Consider the following 15,777-nt stretch of genomic DNA (forward strand, 5'->3'; position numbering starts at 1 on the left):
AAGGTCTCCAGCTAAAGACTGTCTTTCCCAAGCACCAGGTTTCTGCTGGGTTCCAGGGCAGACTTCTTGCTGGCATCCCGGCCACTTTAATCCTTCCTTGGCTCTGCTGCCAAAGGGACAGTGACCGTGCCCCAGCCCTTCCCACTGCCAGTGGCTTCCTGTTCCCTCCAGAATCCGATATGGCAGCAGGGCTCTCCACAGTCTTGCCCCTCCTTACCTTTTAGGCCTCCCCAGCCATACTGGCCTCCTGTCTGTTCTTCACGCACACCCAGCATCCCATCTCCCACCTCCATGCCTTTCCCTGAGCTGTGCCTCCTGCCTGAAATGCTCTGCCTCCTTACTTCCCCAGCTAACTTAAGCCATAGCTCCAGTGTCCCCTTCCATAGAGGACCTTGAGTGCTCCTCCCATTTTCTGACTCTGCCCAGGTATTGACACGTTTCCTCCCCTGTTAGAGAATGTGAATTCCATGAGAGCAAGGACTTTGGCGTTTTGTGGACCCCAGGGCTCAGTCTGGAGCCTAGTGCCCAGTAAGTGACTACATCCCAAACCACCGTCCAACCTTTGCCTTTCAGGCTTGCCAGGGCTGCCAGCCAGGCCTCTCCTTGTTGGGTTTCTGACAGTGGCCCTTGGGTCCTTGGCCTACAGACCTGGGCAGAGATCCCTGCTGTGGGGAGGCTGCTCTGTGTGTGGGGATAGAGAGATCTGGGGTTGAATCCAGCGGCTTCTTCGATTTGCTGCCTGAAATATGAGCTCGTGACATCAGCATTCAAGGCCTCTGTGGGCCGACTGCCTCCCATTTCATCTTCTTCCGTTTGGGGCCTTGAACATTGCAGCCATGGTAGAGTGCTAGCTGTCCCACCTTAGTTCTCTGCCCTCCTGTGCCTAGAATGAGCTCCTGCCTAATCCTCTCTTGAAACCTTTCTCCTCCCCCCAGACTCCAGTGAGGGATGGCTTTGCTGTTGCTGCCCCCATCCTCTCCCCCAAAGGGATTGAGCCTTTCCCCTTTTCATGCCCTCCCCTGTATTCCACCACTTGTCCTCGTGTCTGCCGTCTGACTGGAAGATTATTGAGGGCCAGGACTGTTGCACCACATTTTCTTTTCTTCTCTTAAGTATGAAGGGGCTGCTTGGAGCTGACCAGATGGGACACCCAAAGCTGCTTCCAGGCAGGGGTCAGGTTGTGTGGAATCTTTCCTGGTCTCTGTGTCCTCCAGGCCTCTGTCATAGGCCCTGGGCACCTCCATCTATGTGTGACCAACCTACCTGTCACCTCCTTACACACAAAAGGATTCAGGAAATGGAGAATCCCCCCCAGGGTAGGGGAGACCTGTGTCTTCCCCCCTCCCCACTGTTTTTGGGGAGTGTTAGGGGGGGCCCTCTTCCTGTTCCCCCAGTGGCTCCCACCCAGTGTCAGGCTCTGAACAGAAGCCCAGCCTCAGCCAGCCCTAGGGAGCTTGGTGGCAGGCCTCACCCACCTGTTCTCTGGGCATGCCTTGAGCTAGTGCTCTTTCCAGCCACTTCATCAGAGCTGCTGACTTTGTCCTGGGAGGGGGCCCCTCCGGGCAGGCCTCAGCAGCCGGCAGGGGCTGGTGGTGGGTGCAGCGACGGCTGTCTCTTGTTAGCCCTGGCTCCCTGCATCATCTGCCTCATCCTGAATCCATCAGCTGAGCCCAGCTCTAATGAGAGAGGGCCATTCATTGTGGGTGACGTTCCCTGCGGAGACTCGGCAGTGGTATTAATTAAAGAAGAGATACCTGGAGCAGCTGATGAAGGGGCCGCAGGCCTGCCAAGCTCAAATGCATTAGTGGGGAGATGGCCTCGTTAGCCTAACAGGGCCTTGGGCCTTTGAGAGCTCAGAGAGAAGATTCATTTCACCTGCTGTAAGCAGCCTCTGGGAGGAGGTGAGTGCCTCTGCAGCAGCTGTCTCTGGTCTAGAGCTGGCAGCAGGAAGACTGAGGCTGGGGCAGCCCCGGGTCACCCTTCTTTTGGAGGGAGCCCCGCCAATCTTCTTCATTCCCCGTGCCACATTGCTTCCTGCTGGGCACAGGTGAGGCCCAGAGCTCAGACCCTTCTTCCTCTGGAGCTTCTGATGGGGCAGTGTAGAGAGGGGCAGTACACAGGCTGGATGGGCTGCAGACCATCCAAGGGAGGATCAGAGGAGGTCCCAGAGAGAGATAGGGATGGGAAGGGCTTTCCTGGTGGTGGGGGTGGCTGGAGAAAAGGGGCCGGTGGGCAGGTTGGGCTCCTCAGGGATCCCTGCTTTCCCTCTGCCCCTTGGAAGTTTCCATGCCCACCCAGCTCATCCCCTCCCAGGTGGTCAGCCCTTCAGTCTGGGGGGTGAGGGGGATATCCTCGAAGCCATCCCCCATCGCTCACCCTCTGCCAGCAGAGTCTGACCAGTGTGGAGAGAGGTGTGAGGGCATATATTCATAACTTGTGCAGACTGCACAGGTGTCTTCGAGTTTGTACAGTGTCTTGCCAGGATTATTGCATTTGATCCTCACAACACCCCTGCGGTCAGGGTGAGGGGCTATTATATCATTGTGGGTAGGTGCCGTTCTTATCCCTATTTTATAGATGAGGAAACTGAGGCTGGGAGAGGTTAAGCACTTTGCAGTAAATGGCTGAGGTGGAATCGGACTCCAGGCCCGGTCCTTGATCCACTGCCCCTAGATGCTAGAACCAGAATGGGAAGGTGTCGAGTGGCAGGCTAAGGAGCGACCTTTTCACCCTCCAGCAGAGCAGGAGAGCAGTGACCTGAATGATGCCTGCAGAAGAGGGACCTGCCTGTTCTGGGAGCCTGTGGAGCAAAGGGGCAGGGTGGTAGCTTTGGTGTTGGAGCCCTGGGTTCAAATTGGGCTCTGCTCCTTCCTGCCTGTGCAGCTGTGGGCATGTCCCACCCCTTCTCTTCTTAGCGGGCCTATCTTTAGTTAAGCCGAGACAGGACAATGACCAAGGCAGCTGGAGGGAGAGGCAGGGAGTGCAGCAGTGCAGACTGGGGCCTGTGCAGGGGCACGGCCTTCGGTGGGGCATGCAGTTGGCCAGCACTGCTGTCCTGTCTCCAGGGCCTCACACTGCTCGTCATCCCTGAGGGAGCCCTGGTGAGGGTGGCAAGGGGCTTGGCTTGGAGCTGGCTCCATTCCAGGAGACCACTTGCTCCCAAGTTCTCCCTGGTTACGTCTGTGGTAAAAGGGAAATGCTCTCAGCCTCCTTCAACCATAAAGCACAGGCTGGTGCTTGAAGGGTTTACGGCTGGGGGGGGGGGTTGTGCCCAGCTCACATTAGTGAAATCTTAACCGTGAGTTATGCTCGGGCTTCATTTTATTTACCATTTTAATCTGCTGTGTGCAAGTTAGACTAGCCTGGCAGATGTGTTTTATGCAGGCCCCCCTCGCGCAGGGAGGGCCACACCTGCAGCCCCGCTCTCTTGAGTGTGATGGAGCACGGTCCTCCCAGTAGCTCAGGGACAGAACATGCCAGCACTGTTACTCCCATTGCACAGATGAGGTGACCGAGGCAGAGAGGTATATGAAGGGACTTGCTGAGTGAGGGTCATCACTGGTGTGTATCGCAAATGGAACCTAAACGTGGGTCTTTTGACAGCAAAACCAGTGATTCTGAGCTCCCACCCCCCACCCAGTCACAGGTGCTTATGTGGAGTCTAGGCTGTTTCTCCTGTGCCCCCCAGAGGTCTCCGGGGAAGAAAGGGCAGGGGAATGAGTGGTTTGATGAGAGCCCTTCCTTAGGAGATGAGGTACCTCCACAGGGCAGCTCCCTAGGCCAGGGGCCCACTCCCTTACAAGTTCCCATAAGCCAGCCACCCTGGGTGGGAGGCTGCCCTCTCCCTGCAAGCCAGCCTTCCTCGGCAGGGGGCTGCCATACCCCAGAGCCTGCTCCCTACAAGCCCACCCATAAGCTGACTGCCTGGGCGGGGGGCTGCCCTTCCCCAGGGCCCGTCCCTACAGGCCCTCCCATAAGCTGACTGCCTGGGTGGGGGGCTGCCCTCTCCATGGAGGCCCCCACCCCAGGCGTGCTTGCTGCTGTGTCTGTGGCTGTGTGGTAGGGAAAGGGTTTCTCAGGTCTGTGCTTCCCTGGGAGCATCCTGGAGGCTGATTCTGTCTGGTGGAGGAGAGAATTAATCTCCTACTTGCCATGCCTGCAAGGTGAGTGACCCCTGTTTTGTCAGCCCCTGACAATCTGCTCTCTAATTCGCAGCCAGGGTAATGGAGACATTAGGTTGCTTTAAAGCAAATCGGCTGGCTTGTGCAGACGGAGGCTGGGGAAGGTTGGCGCGGTGGGCGCCTTTCATCTTGGACACGCGTGCACACACACATCTACACGCACAGAGACGTGTCAGCACCTCGGTAGGTGACACCAGCTCCACGGGGCCATCGGCCTCCGGGGTGGGAGCTGCCCCCAAGGCTCCCCCCGGGGGCCGCAGAGGCAGTAGGAAGTCAGTGTCTGGTGGCTTTTGCTGCCTGGTTTCTCTGGGGTGATTTGCCTTTGTGTTGTGTCTGACGTGACAGTGAGGGTGCTCTGCCCCCCACCCCCACTGGCGTCTTCTTCAGGGTAGTTTCTGGCAGCTTGGGGGAGAGAAGCTGGAGGAGATGAGAGGCCACCAAGTGGTCTCTGGGATTGGTGCGTCGGGTTAAGTAGAAATGAGGGGAGTGAGGGGAGAGGGGGAGACGAATAATGAGATGTGAGGGTCTGGGCTCGAGCAGCTTCTGAAAGGCTTCTCCTTGCCTGTCTGCTGAGGGCTCTGCTTTGGGGAAGAAAGGGAGCCAGCCCCGAGCTGCCGGGAGCCTGACAGGCCCTCCTTGCTCCTCTCACAGGCAGCCCCAGGCAGCCTGTCTCTTTGTTAACAGAGTGACAGCAATGTGACACCGTGGAAATAATTACTAACAAATCACGGTGCTGACTGCAAACAGCTCTCAGGCTTCAGAGGCTTGTCAGGGCGCAGTGGAGCAGCGCTGGAGGAGGGCTTGGGCCCCCCACCCCCTCCTGCCTCAAGGCCAGGGGCTGCTGCTGTGCGGGCCCAGGGACGAGGTCACCGGAGGGGGCCACAGCCCCCTCCTGGGGAGGCTCCCCTGGCAGCTAAGCTCCCACTGCCGCCTCCCAGGCCATGGGGCAGACAGAACCCCTCCCCACCTGTCCCTCTTCTTCTGGCTGAATTACCCTGGCGCTTCTGGACAAGTGGACTTTGTCCAGTCCCTCTCACTTGGTGGCGGGATCTCCCTGCCTGTCAGTGGTAAATAATGCTGCTTCAGGGTCTGGCTGGAGGCGGCCACAAGCCAGGTGGGGGTGGAGTGCCTAGGAGAAATACTTGAGGGGGCTCAGCCCGCACACCGCCTCATACAATATTTATATAGGGATGGGAGTCAGCTGCAGTGACCTCCCGGGTCATGCTGCTAAATAGCTCCTGGATTGCCCTGCATTCTAATTGCTGCAGCTGTCCTTTGCCCTCCCATTGTCTGGCAGTTCCTCACTCTCAGGAGGGCTGGCGACAAGTGCCTGTGGCTGGGCCCCCCCACCCAACAAAAGCTTCTGGCCCCATTGTGGACTCACCCTGGTTTGGGGAGGAGGGTCCGAGCCACAGGGGGTCCTGGGGCTGGGGCTGGATTTGATTTACCTGCAAAGGACAGAGAATGGGACTGTTTGGTAGCATCCAGCATCCTCACAACCAGACAGAATGACCATTCCCCCCAGAGTGCTAGAACAGGCTCCTCTTGGGGAGAAAGTCCCTTTACTTCCAGGCTTGCCGGAACTAGGATGAGGCCAGTGTGCCTTTGCCCCAGAGTGAGGGGCGGGGGGAACTTCCAGGCAGGGCCAGAAGCAGTCTCCAAGGGCATGAGTACACCACCCCTCTTTTCCACACCAGCTGTAGTGAGGGCAGGCACTGGGCTTGGACCCCTCAGGCTTTCCACTGGCACCTGGCAGGTTGGACCAAATGTAACATGTGGCCTAGGTCCCAGGAGACACTTTAGGAGCAGTGATGGCAACAGGTTGTGTGTTTGTAGATTTGCCAGGGCAGATGACACACTTAATCACTAGGTGTTGTTTGCAAAGGTCGCCTGCGTGATGTGTGGCTACCCTCCACCGTAGCAGACCTGTCTTCTTCCAGAGAATGCTGAGGGGGCAGGGCTGCCCACCTGCCCTCCTAGGCCATTTCTCTGTGAGGGTATCCTCCTTCCCATGCCCTGAATACTGACAGCTGGGGTCAAGAGCCAGCTGGGGAGTGGAGGGAAGGGATGTCCATAGCAGCTACCTATAAAGGACATAGGTTGGGAGGGCCCAGACTTCTCAGAAGGGCATCAGAAAGCCTGCTTGTGGGGTATAGGAGGGTGGGCTCAAGTTTCTGAAGTCAGGATGAATTTGATCCAGGGAACAGCCTTGTTCGCCATCTCCTAGAGCTCAGAAGTGGGGTGGGGTAGCTTGCTTGTTTGCAGCGAGGCAGGGGAACTTTGGTACTCGTTCCCAGAGCAATTGAGGATGGGCTTTGAGAAATTCCTGGGTATTTAGGCCACGCTGGGGGATCCATGTGACCAGCACCCCCAGACTGCCCCTGCCTCCTCCCCCAAGAGGTCATGCCTGGCTGAGATCCCAGCACACTCCAGCAGGGGTAACCATTGCCTGCCAGCCCTGGCGCAGGTGATGTCCTTTCATCTCAACCATCGGGAGCCAAGCGGAAATTAAATTCGCTTTGCTCCCTGGATATGGGGTTGATGCCAGGGCCAGGGCTTTTTCTGGAGCCCACCAACCTGCCTACCTGCTGAGGTGGGGACATTCAGGCTCCCTGACTATGTGGTAGCCTCTGGGATGGAAACCTGGAGTACCCTGGCGTCAAGTCCACCTGGGTCCCTGGATGGGCAAACCTGCCTGAGCTCAAGTGTGTGGCATTGGCAGAGGTGAGGAGTGGTCAGGCATACCCTGCATAGGGAGACAGCCTGGCCCTACCAGCTGGCAGGAGGGCACAGGCCCCTACCACTTGGTAAGACTGTTGGCAGGAGCTACATGAGAAGGTGTCTGTGGGTGCCTTATGAGTGCTGGACCCCAAGAAGCAGGTATGCTGGCATACAGCCAGGATTGGCTTGGAGAGTAGTGTGCGTTCATTGTGACCCAAGAAACTCAAAGTGTACCGGGAAGGTTGTTGTCCTGTTATCTCCACAAAATGTTGGCCAGGCCCCCTTTTGAGAGTACCCACCCTTGTTTTAAAGGTAAAGAAATGGGGATCTGGATAGTGAGAGGTCCTTGGTGGGGAGGGCTGCTGGTGCTGCAGGGCCCTGGCCCAACTTTCCTGGTGTTGCCCGAGGTCTGGTGCCTGAATCTCCTCTGCCTAGCCAGACCCTCGTGTGTCCTTCCTTCTGGCATGGCGTTGCTAAATAGGTTTGCTTCCCTTACCACATGAATGGTGAGGATCAGGCCCAGCTGAGTGCCCATATCCTCAGCCCTTCCAGCCTGACTTTGTCCTGGTGGCTGGTGTGTCAGGCACACCCCCTCTGACCCCCGCAGGGCCAGGCATGCTCAGTAGTCTCCACTCTCCTTGAGGAGTATTTGGGCACAAGGGTGATGACTAGAAAATCATTCAGGTCATTTGGTCCAGGGCCTCTGTCTGAACACACTGAACCTTATGCCTCAGGCCTCAGCCCAGCACGTGGTTCTTGTCTACTCCATGGATGCAGTGCTGGGTGACCAATTCAGTGGTTAGGAGCCCCAGATCCTGCCTTTGGGGGCCTCGGGCCTGGCTTTGTTGGGGTTGTACCTCTTGGGCCCTGCAGAGCCCCTGGGGGTTGGTCAGAGAGACGTCCAGGGAGAATGGCAGGCCCTTGAGGGCAGGGTCTGGTGGGGTTTGGGGCTGGTTTTTTTGTCTTGGTCTTGTGTTCCCAGTGTCTGGCACTTAGTAGGAACTTAACAAAAGCTTATTGAGCTGGGCTTGGGGGCAAGGGTCTGTAGCTTGTGTGTTTGCTAAGGCTAGATCAACAGTGCAGCCTCAGGACTTGAGGTCCCTTGTGGGCCCTGACTTCCTTTCCCATGTAGGAGCGCCCCAGGGATTGGGGGAGAGCAGGCCCCCAGGGAGAATGGCACCCCGCTCTTTGTTAGGCTCTAGGAGCAGCTGGGCTTCCCTGGTTCCAGCACAGACTTGGTCCCTCTCCTTTCCTTTTGGTTCCCCTGCATGACTTGTGGGTGGGAGGCTTGCACCCTTGCCTCCTCAGGGTTTCAGATGGAGGTTTTGTGCTTCCATCAAGTCAAATCTTGCATTGGCAGATTTCTCCTCTGTCTGCCCGCTCCTTCCTGGAAAGACAAAGAAGACTGGGGTATCCAGTGGAGTCAGGGCAGGCGTGCCCCAGCAACGGGACGACAGCACTGTCCCCGGGTTGTTGTGCACTCCATTTGCAGAGTGCCCGGTGCTGTCTGGGCTGGCGTGAGGGATGTGTAGGGGTGGAGAGAGGCGGCCGTGCCATTGAGCAAACTGAGACCCGGCTATGAAATGACTGCCCCAATCTTTCCGTCAGGAGGCCCCTGATGGCACTTGACGGGGCTCGTGCTGGTGAGTTTGGACAGCACTGTGCACGCCTTTGATTTTCCCTTTCTGCCCCTCCCTTCCCATCTGTGGCAGCTGCTTCATCTGGGGGCCGGGTCGGGGCTTGGTGGCTAGAGCCCCGCTCACCATCTCCTCCAAGACTGGCGAGGCAGCTCTGGGCTCTGCAGTGACATTCATTAACGGAGGGGCTTCAGAAAAAGACATTTCAATGCTGTGCAGACCCCTCACTGGAAGACTTCCTCCCCCCACCCCCAATCTGGAGCGTGGCTGCTGCTGGGGAGATTCATTAGCGCACCCTGACAGCCGACGGCGGGCGGCAGGCGGACGGAGGCGCTCACTGTCTCCTTCCCGCTCCCCCGCTCCCCTGCTCCAGCTTCAGGAACACTGATATTTAAAGCTGATGGGCTGCTTATAGACTTCTTGTACCATGACAAGTCTGGAGTGGTGGGGGGAGAAGACAAGACAAGGAGCTGACTCTCAAGTTGGTATTTAAAGCAGCCCTCTCTTCTGACCCTCCGCAGTCCACAGCAAGTATATTGTGTCTGCAGGCACTCACTGTACAGGGAGCCTGCAGCTCTCCCTGGGGCAAGGACCGGCAGTGGCAGAGGCTTCTGGGGGGGGCGCGGGCAGGGGGCAACCTCCACCCCCTGGGCGCCCCGTGCCCCATTAGCTGACCCTGCTTCTCTGTGGATTGGGTGGGCACCCTGCCCTCTGGCCCCATGCAGGGCAAGCCCTGGCTGTGATGGTCATTTCTGGGCACTTAGCCGTTTGGTGTTGGAAGCTCCCCAGTGGAGGAGCCCGTCGCCATCCCAGAGGGTCTCGGCACACAAGGGATGCTGAGAGCCATCCCTTTCCCTCTCCCCTGGGTCACCAGTGGGGAACTCGGGCACCCTAGCCTAGAGAGCCCACCCAGGTGGGTGGACACCTTGGTCTGACCCCCCAAGGAAGCACTGGCTCTGCTTCAGCTGGGACTCTCCCAGCGAGGTGAGATCCCAGGAGGGCCATGAACTACCCACTCTTCCCTCCCATTAGTACGAGGTTCAGGCGGTAATTGTGTGTCCACCAGCACCACCTGTGTACCTGAAGTCAGTCATGAGCCTGCCTTTGCCTCCCCCCTGCCCTTCTCTCCCCTCCCCTTTTCCTTCTCTCCCCCCTCCCCCTTCTCTTCACGTGGTTGGCGGCTCAGCTGAGATGGAGGAACCTGTTGAAATGAGGCCCTTATTTCCTAGTTTGACCCCCTGAATAATTAGGGTTAAGTTGATATGCTATCTCAGTGGTGACACATTTTATCTGTCTCTGTTTGTACAAGAGGATACAATGGGGGAGGAAGGACCAATTTGTGCCCTGTGCGTTCTAACCAGGCGGAGATAAAAGGTGTCACAAGCCCGATAAGGGCCCAGCCTCACGCTCCTCTCTCATTGTTGCTCAATTGGCTCCATGTTTAATCCCATCCTTTCTCTCCTTCCATTCTCCGGGTCATATTTCACCTCGATGCCATCCTGTAATGATGCCCTGCGCAGTGTGGGAGGAGATAGGCACCCCTGGCTGACAGCCCGCCCTGATAACCAAACTCCAGCCCATCCATCATCAGCCGCTCTCCTCAACTTAAGGAAAAGTGATAACGAAAGCGGGGCCGTTTATCACCAGGGCTGTTGATTTCTTCCGGGATTGGAGAAATGCTGGCTCTCGGTGACGGCAGTGGCAGGCAGAGGAGAAGAGAGACAAAGACAAGCGCCAGGCCTGCCTTGTTCTGCCGCTTGCTGCTGTGCGGGCTGGGATCACCGGTGCCACCATTCAGGGCCAGCTGGGCAGGCGCCCTCCCTCCCGGGGGAGTCCTAATGGGCTTCCACAAAGGGACACAGATTCAGAATGCCCGGGTGTGAGGCCCCCCAATAGCCCTGTCCGCTGGACAGCATGTCATCTCTGCCCCAGAGGCTAAGCGGAACACAGTGAAGACCCCGCCAGCCCCCCTCTAGTCTAGACCTACTCAGGTGTCCCTTCAGCCCAGGCTGAAGTGCCCACTGTGGGTCAGGCAGTGCAAGGGGCTGGGTTCTGGTCTCATCTCCTTTGGCTTGACAGCCAGGTCACAGGGGCTATGCCTTTCTCTTTCCCTTACCTATTGGTCATCTTATGGCCTTATTAATACAGCTTTTTAAGCAGGGTTTCTCATGGGGAAGGGTCTTCACCAATGAGACAGGCCCAAGGTGGGATCTGTCAGCAGTTGCTCACTATTAACAAATTAGCATTCTGGCTCACCGATGGACTTTCTGAATTGGGTTAATATGGATCACCCCAGGAGAGAGATGAAATGGGGTTCCCACCCAAGCTGGTGCCCTGTTCCCCTCTGGCCAGGCTCAGGAAGGGTTCCGGCCCTCAGTCTCAGGGGGGATGCGCCCTGAGGCCCTCACCCGGTCAGTCTGGAGCGGCACCTCTGTGCTGGGTGTGTGTTCTGGATGCCTAGGGCTGCAGCAAGAGTTCCCACCTTGGAGCCATTCAGGCCATTCCCCCAACCTCTCGCTGGATAACCTTGTGCCCACACTGCTCCGTGCCTCAGTCTCTCCCTCTGCAAAATGAGGGTGATTTTAGCTCCTCCCTTGAAGAGTTCTTGTGATGTCTGTGCATGCCATCCATGAAGCTCCCCACATGCCCAGCTCTGCGTGCCATGCGAGCACTGAGAGGGCTGGAACCCTGTCTGTCCTCCCTGGCCCTGTGTGCTCTTCTGGGCCTGTGTGACCAGGCTTCTTGTATGCCTGGGTGGTGTCTGGGTTTGCCTGGAGAAGGCCCCAGCAGGAACACTTTTTCAGGAGCCCACAGCCAGAGCTGAACAGTCTTGGAGGAACCCAGCGGGTTTCTGTCTGGTGCTCTGCTTCCCCTCCCTTCTCCTCCCCCCAAACCTGCTCTTCAAAGCACAGCCCCTTCCCCTGATGGGTCTGCCAATTCCCTGGGCCCATTAGCCAGCAGGCCATGGGGGAATGTTCCCCCGCATTCCCCATTTAATGAGCCCCTCACTCTGGCACACCTGTTTGCCATCAGTGCTGTGGGGGCTGGGCAGCTCCCAGCCCGCTTGGCAGGTGGGGCTGTGGGCTTGTTCAGTGCTGAGAGGACTCCTCTGCCTCTGAGTGGGGTGTTGGGGGGAAGATGGGAAGGGTCCAGGGTGTCTTAACTCTCTTTTGTCCCCAGCCTCTGCTTTGTACCCTTCTGAGTGCATGGCCATGCCCAGAGGCGCCCAGAGGGGAGAGAAGCGTCTCAGTCCATTCCTTTAGTTTAAAGGAAAAGTATGAAAATTATAATCATGCTTAAGTGGGGGAGGGAACATCCCTAAGACAGAGAGCACGTTTGTGGGAAGGAGGCCCCCTCCTTGATGTAGAAGTGACCCTTGAGCATGACCCAAGAACCCGGGCTCATTCTTAATCCCATGGAAGTGGCATGTCAGCTTCAGTGTGGCTTGAGCTGCAGACTCCTGTGTCCCACGTGGGTCGGCCTTGTGTTAGGGCGAGCCTGGAGGGATGGCGGGCTCCTGGGTCCTCTGTGGGTAGTAGGTCAGGGTGAGCCTAGAGGCCTGAGGGGACAGGGTCACCGTCACCAGGATGTGACTCACATTTGTATAACACTTTGCAGATCTCTGTGGACATGAGGGTTTGGTTTTGTTTTGTTTTGTAACAAACCTCTGAGATGAGTAATGTGAGTCTTCCTGTCATGTGCAAATTTATATAGGAGAAAACAGACACTCTCTGACAGAGGCTAAGTGTCTCACTTAAGTGGCCACAAAGCTGGTAAGGATCTGAGGGGGGATTGGAAACCATGACTTATGACTCCAGGTCTGGTGCACTCTCTCCCTTCTCAGCCCAAGTGGTAGTGGGGTGTGTAGGTGTATGTGGGGGGCGGCGTGCGTGTTTTGGGAGGGGACAGGGAGTGTGTGGCAATGCTAGGCAGGCTTCTCTCCCCTGTATTTGGGATCCATGTGCTGGGTGGAGGCCATCCCTTGGGGTCTGTTATGTCTTCCACCCCAAGGGAAGGCAGTGATATGCCAGCCCCTCTTTGGTACTAGGCAGGTGGGCAGTAGGGCACTGTTGACCAAAGGGCCCTGCCCAGGGAATGAAGCTAGTTATGTGTAGAAGAAAAGTGGTTCCATTTTACAGCCTAGGCATAATTGGCCCTTCCCTATTGGCTGCCAATGACGCCATGCAAGCCCCTCGTAAAGCGAGGGCGGGCAGCCTGCACCTGTGGGCTGGCTACATGTATAAAATTTCATTTGACGGCCCCAGTAAGCATGACCAGATGACAATAGAGCCAGCCATGCCAGCCGCCAGCAAATCTGAGCCCTGTAAACCATGACTGGAATGGGGGAGTGGGGGAGGACCCTCTTGGTGCTGGAGCATGCCAGGGAACATGGCTCCATGTGCTTCCACATGGGCAGCACCCACCTGCCCAGGGGCCTGGGCCTTCCCAACCTCCGGGCAGGACAGGACACTGGAAGCTAGGTGAGAGGTCAGCAGATCTAACTGCCGTCCACTTGCTGCTCACACCCTTGAGGTTTAACTTGCTAACCTGGCCTGCATCCCTCTGGGGGGCAGAGTAAAGAACAGAGGAGACATTGCCACTCTGCAGAGGCTGATTAAATGTCTTCTGGGTATGGGCACAGACACTTGTCCGAGCCTCTTCATCCACATCTCCCTGCCAGGGATAGAAGGGCAAAGGGGAGACAACCCCTGTGTGCATGCACAGTGCTGGGGATGCCAGGACAGAGGACAGCAGCCTCTGTCCTCGAGGAGCTTGCCACCCTGTCGCAGACATTGGCACGAGAGAGGAGGTTGACGGTTTTGCTGAAATGCAGCACATCCAGTGTTCGTGGTGTTCCATCCATTTGTTAATCTTCTGACTCCATCCAAGAGGAAATAAGGCTGGATTGGCGTGACCTTTCCTGGCGAAGCCTGGCTGCCTCTGGGTGACGGCTGCTCCTCTTTCCAAATGCTCCCAAGTCACCCTTTTAATCACGGGTTCTAGAGTTTTGCCAGGAATCCAAGTCAAGCTCACTGACCTAGAGCCTGCCAGGGATATTCTTGTTGATTTTGAAAATCAGGATGACACAGACGCTTCTCCAGGCCTGGGGTCCCTCCCCTGCTTTCCTGCTTTCTGGTCTTTGAAGGCCCTTGCACTATCAGCCACATCTCTGGTCCACGAGGCTCCTCCTTCCCTCCTGCCTCCTCTTGGCTCTTGCTAAGTTTACTGTTCATGGGTCCCTTGTTTTCTGTCCTTTCCCTCAGCAAAGGAAGACCAGTGGGTGACACCTGGAACCTCATGGGTGTAGGGACCTCCCAGGGGAGGAAGCTCCTTTTGTCATGTCAGGGTTGGTGACTCCTTAGCAATTTGTTGCCTTAGAGTAGCCTGCATACCCTGCCAAAGGATTTTGGGCAGCCCTCAGAAAGCATAGAGGATGTTTTCCTTGACATTTTTCTCCAGCCGCCCGAGATCCTTTGGTGGGCCACAGGTTGTACAGGCCTGCCTTAGAGTTTCCTAGGGCACTCACTGAAAAGAGAAGTGACTTGTCTAGGGTCACCCAGCCCCTAGGCAGGACTCAGACTCAGCTCCTTCCTGCCCCTGGGACTCGAGTCCCCTCCCTTCTTCTGCCTGTGGCCTGTTTCCATTATCTCAGCCCAGGCAGCAAGCCTCCTGGGTACTAGGCACTGTACTGGGGCTACCAAAAAGGTGCCTGCCCTCCCGAAACACCTGCTCTCTTGGATGATGTGGGCAGATGGTGAAAGGTCAGGTGCTTCTGAGGAGGTGGAGTGTTCATAAGATCCAGTGAAATGGCCTCTCAGCATGGGCACTGGACTGTCCTGGCAGGTCACCTTGTTTCTCTGAGCCTCAGTGTCCTCATCTCTAGAATGGGAACAGCAATAATGATAAGGATACATCCCCTCAAGGAGACGCTGTCTGTAAGAGGCTACAAATCTTAAAGCTCCACAGAAATGTGACCTGTAATTAAGGAGAGGGCTCTGTGAGGGGAGCAAGGGGTTTTAAACTAGAAAGGAAGGGGACCAGTGTTCAGGGAGGATAAGGGAATGGCCCCTGGACACAGAACAGGAAGAGCTGCTTCAGTCTCCCTCTGGGTGAGAGACCTTTGAATTGGGAAGGACAGAACCCAGCAGCTCATGGGAGCGGTCAAGCTGCCTGGCCAACATGACCTGGATCCAAGCCCTGGGTCCTGAAGGAGCTGGTAGTCTCAGGGAAGGCCATCTTAAAGGTGGCGGATGCGAGGAGGAGGAGAGACTGCAGCACCAGAGAAGGTCTGAGGTTCACAGAGAGGGCCTTGGCCCGTGTCTGCAGGCTCTAGGCCAGGAAGCCTGACCATGAATCCTGGTGGACATGTAGAGAGGGCGGCAGCCCAGCTTCATCGGGGACAGGTCCTGCCAGCCTGGCCCTCGTGTCCTTCTCTGGCCAGTGCAATGCTGCAGGATATAGTGTACCTTGAATAGGCCTTACTTAAAGAGATTGGCCAGATGATAGTTCAGTTCCCTGGTTTCAGTGCTAGTTGAATGACTGGCTTGAGCTGTCTTGTCATTTTGGCAGGGCATCTTCAGGGAGCCCCAGGTGGCTGTGATTGCCAGCCCTGTGCTGTTTAACGACATTATTATCGTGATAAAAGCGGAGGTGCCTTTATAGGTTTTGTAGACTACACCTGATGGGGAGGGATGGCTGACCCATGTGCTGGAGGAGGTGGGGTGTGGCAGAGAGCCACTTTGAGGCTGGTTATAACTTCTCACAATGAGAACTGAATCGAAGTGGAAGGGGGCACCCCAGGAGATGTGGTGGGCTCTGTCGTTGGTGGTCCCTAAGAAGAGGCCCCCTCCAAGAGGGTAATGGCTTGTTGACTCTATGGTGGCAGATGCATATCCTCTCCTCCCCATGTGGGTGCTTTCGCGGCTGTCCCATAAAGGAAACGGGCATCCATTTCCATGGGCCCTCAGAGGGTGAAGGCTGAAGCTTGAGTGGATGGACCCCAAGAGTAGGGGTAGAGGACAGTGCCACCATCTTCTCCCCCTTCCGAGGCATTGGCTCCTTGCCTTCCCCCTAGCCTGACCCAAGTACCTGACCCGAGTTTTCCAGTGGGACTCTGAGGTCTGTCCTTGGAACCTTGCAATAGCTTCCTCCTTGAGCCTCCCACTCACGTCCCCCTGCTCACTCAGGAGTCAGAAGGGCTCCCAGAGTCAGCGCTCCTGGTGTTCAGTTTCCTTCCT

The 15,777-nt window shown here is 56.8% G+C and overlaps 1 protein-coding gene across 1 annotated transcript in view; it reads left to right on the forward strand.

The window, feature by feature from the left end:
• Window positions 1–15,777, forward strand: part of LOC138165053 (ERI1 exoribonuclease 3-like) — a 184,489-nt gene that overhangs the window by 80,631 nt on the left and 88,081 nt on the right.

This window comes from Petaurus breviceps, unplaced genomic scaffold, assembly GCF_028583685.1.
Source record: "Petaurus breviceps papuanus isolate PSGF00001 unplaced genomic scaffold, PetGlider_PUasm1.0 207, whole genome shotgun sequence".
Lineage (NCBI taxonomy): Eukaryota > Metazoa > Chordata > Mammalia > Diprotodontia > Petauridae > Petaurus > Petaurus breviceps.